Source organism: Pleuronectes platessa, chromosome 14 (assembly GCF_947347685.1).
Source record: "Pleuronectes platessa chromosome 14, fPlePla1.1, whole genome shotgun sequence".
In the NCBI taxonomy this organism is placed as follows: Eukaryota; Metazoa; Chordata; class Actinopteri; order Pleuronectiformes; family Pleuronectidae; genus Pleuronectes; species Pleuronectes platessa.
In genome coordinates this window covers 371,981-379,595 of record NC_070639.1, presented here as the reverse complement: position 1 = coordinate 379,595, position 7,615 = coordinate 371,981, and positions in this window count along the sequence as shown.

The following is a 7,615-nucleotide window of genomic DNA, read 5'->3' as shown; positions in this document are numbered from 1 at the left end:
GCAGGGGTGCTCTGCACATCCTGCGGCCGGCGCACATAAATAAAAAACATATTTAATTATAAAACTTTTTTTTTTATTAAATCAAATTAATAAAAAAACTGCGCGGGCACATCCTGCAGCTCACATCCTACGGCGCACATCCTGTGGCGCACATCCTGCGGCGCACATCCTGCGGGAGGCGCACATAAATAAAAAACATATTTAATTATAAAACTTTTTTTTTTTTAAATCAAATTAAATCAAATTAATAAAAAAAAAATGGGCGCGCATATCTTACGGCGCATATCCTGCGGGAGGCGCACATCCTAAATATTTTTTTTTAAAATTAAATTAAATCAAAATAATAAAAAAACAATGGGCGCTCCCATCCTGCGGCGCACAAACTGCGGCTCACATCCTGCGGCACACATCCTGCGGGCGACTCACATCCTGCGGGAGGTGCACATCCTAAATAAAAAAGTAAACATTTTATTCGATTTAAATTAATAAAAAACTGGGCCGGCGGGCGGCACGCATCTTAAATCAGTAATTTTCAACCAGTGTGCCGCGAGAGATCTACCGGTCCATCGCAAAGGCAGTGTGGGTCGATCGCACGACTTGACAAGAGGTCAGGAGGACGCTCCGGCGCACGTACCCCCTCTTTTCATTTTTTTTCGCCACGGCCACGCCCCCCGCCACATGGTCACGCGTTTAGATTTCTCCTCTGCTTTCTGTATCGCGCACGGCGGAGTTCCATCCCGATGCGCACACACACAGGTCAGCACACTCCCACCAGCGGACATGAGCGCTGATGAGTGGTGTGCAAAGCTGGCATACCTGGCTGTTATAGTTCGAATATTAAATTATGAAGCTGACCAATGGGTTTCCACCGTGAGTCCTGAAGGAGGCACGGCATCAAGCGATGTGAAGAGGAAGTGAAACTCTCTGACACCGACATCGAGGTGTTTGTTAGTGAGGTGGAGGTGAAGAGCGACTTTATGGGACAGCAGTGATGTCACTAATAAAGAAAATACACTGATACTCTGCCACTGCTGCTGTGGATAACACAATGTGTGAGATCAGAAATTGCTGAACCCTCGCTTCCTCCTCATCCTTCCATTCGCATGCACTCATCGTGCAGAACCTGCATCGGTGTCACGGCAGTATTTTATTTATCCATTTAGAGCATCGGAGCACACTTTAAGAATCACTGCAAACGAAATAATACAACCAAATGACAAAATAGGGCTTCTCGTTTATGGAGCCAATAACTCACCAATAATTAATTCATTAAACCCGAATTTCACAGTACTAGTCAACCATATTGCACATTGCCATAGAACAAAATAAAATAAAACAAAAAAAAACAATAATCAAACAAATAAATCAGAAAGAAACTAAATCTTAACAAGGTGAAATAAGGCAGCCCTATATAAAACCAACATGTTGTAGTTAGGTCACACAATTTAAACCAGTTTATCAAAATGTTTGAAAACATTTACAAACATAAACCACATCACTATGTCATACCTTTGTAACCCAGATCTCCTGGGCCTGAGTTCGTAAACACAAAAAATGAATATGATGATAAGAATATTTGAAACGAAACTTATCTTTTGTTTTAATTCCTCTAATTAAAATTAAAGACCACCACAACTGTATTTTAAAAGTCGAAACCTTTACAGGTGTTTATTAACAATATGAAATAAATGAAATTGTTGTGAGCTCCTCTCTCAGGAAGTAAAATATTTACAAAATAAAATAAATGCACAACAGTTATATGAAATATAACTTTTCTCAAATGCACAAAATAAAATACAGGGTCTCTTTAAATTGTTTTACCCGTTCCTATGAATTCACTCTTTAAATCACTGAAAAAGGGTTAAATAAAATCTTTACCTTTCACAGGTCTCTGAATCAAAACAAAACAATAATCAACTTTAAATTAACTCACAAACATCACATGTGGACCAGAAATGATCAAACTCAAAACTCAGTTGCAGGCCTGTAGTGATGCTCGGGTTCGGTGAGGCCTGAAAACTATTATGGCCACTTCACTCAGTCAAGAGCATAAAATAAAAGCACGTGCATAGTCACATCAGTTCAATACTCACAGGTCCAAACGAGGAGCAATAGGGCAATGACAGTCACAGATAGGGGTGATGGCAGTCACAATCCAAACACAGGCAGCACACAGCAACGAAAATCCGGGGAAGAATAAAACAGCAGGGTCCATCAACCAGCAACCATCTCAGGTTCTCTCTCCCTCTCTTCACACACGTCCATCTCCTTTAATTACATGAACTCTGTTGAGCCATAATATCATCACGCTAAATCGTACTGACTTAACGTTAGCCCGTTTTAGCATTGAAAACTACAACAGTGCTAAAGCTATGCTATCCAAACACGTGATGCTATGCTAGCGGGTGGCTAATTACATTACAGTTCGGTCTTTTTTCACTACAACATTAAGTTACAGCTCACAATTTAAGGCCTACACATTATATTTACCTTTGGCAAGTTACATAGAAGAGTAATATATCAGGACCACGATGACACCTCTTCAATGTTTCATACAGCACTACACCTTTCCTCAGGACACCGGACAATCTGTCTCTCTCTCTCTCTCTCACTCACCTGCTCAAAGCATGCTGAACCTCACCCTACACTTCATGTCCCTCCCCATACCAGACTTGGATGGGCTGTGAATTTGCTACTACCCAATGAGAAATGCAGAAACTGAATGACTGACACACAGAGAAAAAGTTAGATTTCACATTAAAAGCACTCAAATCAAGTTTCTCGTCTTCTCAATCACAGAGCCTTTTAACTACACATCTATTTATTGCTTTACTTTTTTAACTGTAAATAGCTAAACTTATTAACTGTACATATTATATTTATTACATGTTATCCCGTATTTAACCTTATTTTAACTACTATTTTTAATAATATGAACTTATCTAATTATCATGAACTTTCTATTTTAATACAACTTTTTTTATGCTATTTTGAGATTAATTTTATGCACTGTATCCTAATGATTTTATACAGGGCTACACCTTTAATTCATTAAAATAAAGCAGGGACCCACGCCGTTGTTTATGTCTTGAGAACAATTACTAAAATAGGAAAAGACAACTTAACTTAATGTCACGCACACAATAGTGAAGACTCTGGTAATTGTTCCGGCGCATTACTTACAAGTAGTATTGTTATGACTGGAGGAGATTACAGCGTGCATTTATGGCGACGCTGATACCGTCTCACCCACACGCACACACACACAGCTGTACGCTGGCTCTAGGCACAGAATAAAGGTTAATATTTGCGGAACGTTTTCTGAGTGATATCCGTTGACATTAAAGTTACTTTCTGCAAACTCACCGCAACAAACAATTTGTGTCCGCACCTGCTGCGACCACGCTGCACTTACTCAAACACACAGGACAGGCAGTGGAGAGAGAGAGAGAGAGAGAGGGCGAGAGGGAGCGCTACGGTGTCCCTTAATAGACGTCGCCAAATCCCCGCAGCATATAGGAATCACTGTCCTGTGGGATAAATTAAAATATCAGCAGAACGGGAAAAATAACAGTGCTAAAACTATAAAACTGTATTAAGAATTGACCCAGTTACACTTGTAAAGTGTCTTACGATCTGTTGTTGATGTCCCAGCCCGGTTTGGGGGGTGGTTATCATTTGAGTTGAACCTATGTTTTCTCCTGTTTCTGGATGAGGAGTTGGTTCCTTTAATTTCAGTAGTTAGGTTTAGGTTCTTCCCTTTAGGTGTTTTGTGTTTGCTGTCTTGTTGTTCGACCCCCCACCGAAGCTAAAGAGTTAACCACGAGGAAATTCTGGGACCTCCCATCAGTGTCGCTTCCGTCATCGCTTTGCTCGTGTGTTCCCACAGGAGCTGATGTCCTGCGCGGATGCAACTTCCGTCTGTCCGCTCACTTTATACTCCCCGTAGACCGGCGGCGAGGACACCGCGTAAAACCCACAGCGCGAGTGTGACGCGGTCTGTTAGAGTGTAACTCCCGCACTGTAAACAATTGTCATGTAAATTAATTTGTCTGTTTATTATTGTTTTAAATGAAATTCAACATACTACCAAATACTGCACAATTTAATTTAATGGAATAGCAGCATGATGACAGTCAGTTCCTATAAATTAAACCCCTCTTAACGAAAACCTTGGTTCCCTGTGTTGATGTGATATTCTGAACAACGTATACTGAATGAAATGCAGCAACTGAAATACTTGCTGGTTTTTGTTGCTGGAAACAGAGTTGTCCATTACAGATGTAGATTTCAGAACAAGACAGTTATCAGTCTGTTCATTACATGTGATAAAACGAATGAACCTTGTAAAACACTTGGAGAAATTATGCAGGTATCAGGACAAAACATCAATCCCACAAAGAGAATCTACAACACGTGATAATTAAATACAACGTGAAAGATTCCTTTCTTTATTTATTTTTGAATGGTCCTGGTAAAATAAGAGTGCCTTTATCAGACGAATCTCTTAAAAACTGTTAATTCAACAACACAATGTGTGATACATTGTCCTCTGAACACTGTCATCAGGAAATGGTTTCTGAGGCACCGTGTGTGAAGCACCGACGGTGGGAGCTCTGCAACTTGATTACATGAAAGATCAACAAGTGACATTCATGAAGTAAATACATCCAATAACTGATCCTAATTTCCAACAGAGAGAAGTAAAGCGAAATACAGAGATCAAATCCTGCATGTTCCCTTTTGTGTACATGGAAAGGAAGCATATACCCACATTTGGAAGTGAATTGATTCATATAAAGTGGACAGGAGAACAACAATATGATTACATGTACAAAATTAAAGAGACAAATTGACAAATGACCCGGTGAGAGAGCTCTCCCCGACCTATATGATACTCCACTCAAAGTCTATTAGGTTGATTGAGACAGATTTTTTCTGAATGTCTCTTCCTGTCCCCTTGGAGACGAGTCCCACAAACAGCTCTTGTTCCTCTTGATTCAGAAGAAGCAGCAGAACACAGGAATCTGAGAATAGAGGTTGGATAGAAATAAAGTCGCTGATATATGATGTCTATACAAGTGTTTATGAAGTTAGGGTTGAAAATACATGGGAGAAAATCTACTCAGTACTTGTGTTAAACAAATAAACGGTTCAATCACATAAACTGTGGCTTCCACATTTTAATATCAGAGGTTAAGCAGACACTTCATCACGTATATCTAATTCATACTTTGAAAGGTTTAACAGCAGTGAACATTTGTTATAGAAGTCGTTTTAGTTTAGTTGTTTCATTTCATCATCGACGCGTCAGATACAGAGGAAGACGGAGCGGGTCTAACAGCCGCTTGTTGGTGTCTGCTCCTTCTGCTGCAGAGGAGAGGAGCGGAAAGAGGATTGATATCAACAGACTGAGTTCACAACACTTCATCTCGTACATGGTGACACGTGCTGAGATACTGACACGGGGAGCACAGAGAAAAGAGACGGAGACTATAATGATTGAATTTGAAACAAAGGTGTCTCCACAGGAGGTAGACTTTGGATTCAGGAAATATAGAATTCGGGAAATTGTACCATACCGGGGTAGATCATCAACAACAGATCTTACGGCACGTTACACGGATCAGTTCTGACCGTCAGTCTGACTGGCAGCAGTGCGCGCCCCGCCGGGTTCAAGCCCGCCCCCTACTCAGTGGCGCTGTTCACTTCGGTCGGATTGCCCTCTGCAAACCATATTTCATAACTCAGGTTATAAAGTTATATATATAGTTATACAATATATATAAAAACTATAGTTTGTTGCATTTATTAAATACTGTTGATATTTAACTGCTATTTTTACCTGTTACAAAAAAGAAAAACACCAAACTCTTTTGAAGAGGAGAACATAATACATGTGTAGGCCTACTTTGAAATAAATTATACACAGAACTATGCTGTTTTTTCTCATCTCCAGCTTGGTACTTTTCAGCAGATTGAGATTAAGATTAAGATACATTTATTTATCACAAACACATGTACAGACATGCACAGGCACACTCATGCAGGTAGGGTGTGCTTGCTCTGGAAATGTGTTTAAACATTACATTTTTTTGTGTTTGCTAATTCCTCGCCACATATCAAGCATACAGGTAAACCTGCATCGTTGGCAGAGAAAGCAAATGAATCTGTGCACGCAGAATTGAAGTCTCTATTTACCTCCCAGACTTTTCTTTTTGGGGATTTGTCCCTGGTTAGTTTACCGAGGCCAGTGGTCGGGGGCCCCGGCTCTGCGCCAAGCCCAATTTCTACTATAAATGATCAATGCAAAGCACGTCACGAATATTAAATTATGAAGCTGACCAATGGGTTTCCACTGCGAGTCCTGACGGAGGCACGGCATCAAGCGATGTGAAGAGGAAGTGAAACTCTCTGACACCGACATCGAGGTGTTTGTTAGTGAGGTGGAGGTGAAGAGCGACTTTATGGGACAGCAGTGATGTCACTAATAAAGAAAATACACTGATACTCTGCCACTGCTGCTGTGGATAACACAATGTGTGAGATCAGAAATTGCTGAACCCTCGCTTCCTCCTCATCCTTCCATTCGCATGCACACATCGTGCAGAACCTGCATCGGTGTCACGGCAGTATTTATCCATTTAGAGCATCGGACCGATTCCCTCACATCAGTGGATCCTTGCCTCCACTCTGAGATATTATTTGAAAAGTGTTTTCATGCACCCCGGCTCTGCGCAGGGGTGCTCTGCACATCCTGCGGCCGGCGCACATAAATAAAAAACATATTTAATTATAAAACTTTTTTTTTTATTAAATCAAATTAATAAAAAAACTGCGCGGGCACATCCTGCAGCTCACATCCTACGGCGCACATCCTGTGGCGCACATCCTGCGGCGCACATCCTGCGGGAGGCGCACATAAATAAAAAACATATTTAATTATAAAACTTTTTTTTTTTTAAATCAAATTAAATCAAATTAATAAAAAAAAATGGGCGCGCATATCTTACGGCGCATATCCTGCGGGAGGCGCACATCCTAAATATTTTTTTTTTAAATTAAATTAAATCAAAATAATAAAAAAACAATGGGCGCTCCCATCCTGCGGCGCACAAACTGCGGCTCACATCCTGCGGCACACATCCTGCGGGCGACTCACATCCTGCGGGAGGTGCACATCCTAAATAAAAAAGTAAACATTTTATTCGATTTAAATTAATAAAAAACTGGGCCGGCGGGCGGCACGCATCTTAAATCAGTAATTTTCAACCAGTGTGCCGCGAGAGATCTACCGGTCCATCGCAAAGGCAGTGTGGGTCGATCGCACGACTTGACAAGAGGTCAGGAGGACGCTCCGGCGCACGTACCCCCTCTTTTCATTTTTTTTTCGCCACGGCCACGCCCCCCGCCACATGGTCACGCGTTTAGATTTCTCCTCTGCTTTCTGTATCGCGCACGGCGGAGTTCCATCCCGATGCGCACACACACAGGTCAGCACACTCCCACCAGCGGACATAAGCGCTGATGAGTGGTGTGCAAAGCTGGCATACCTGGCTGTTATAGTTCGAATATTAAATTATGAAGCTGACCAATGGGTTTCCACCGTGAGTCC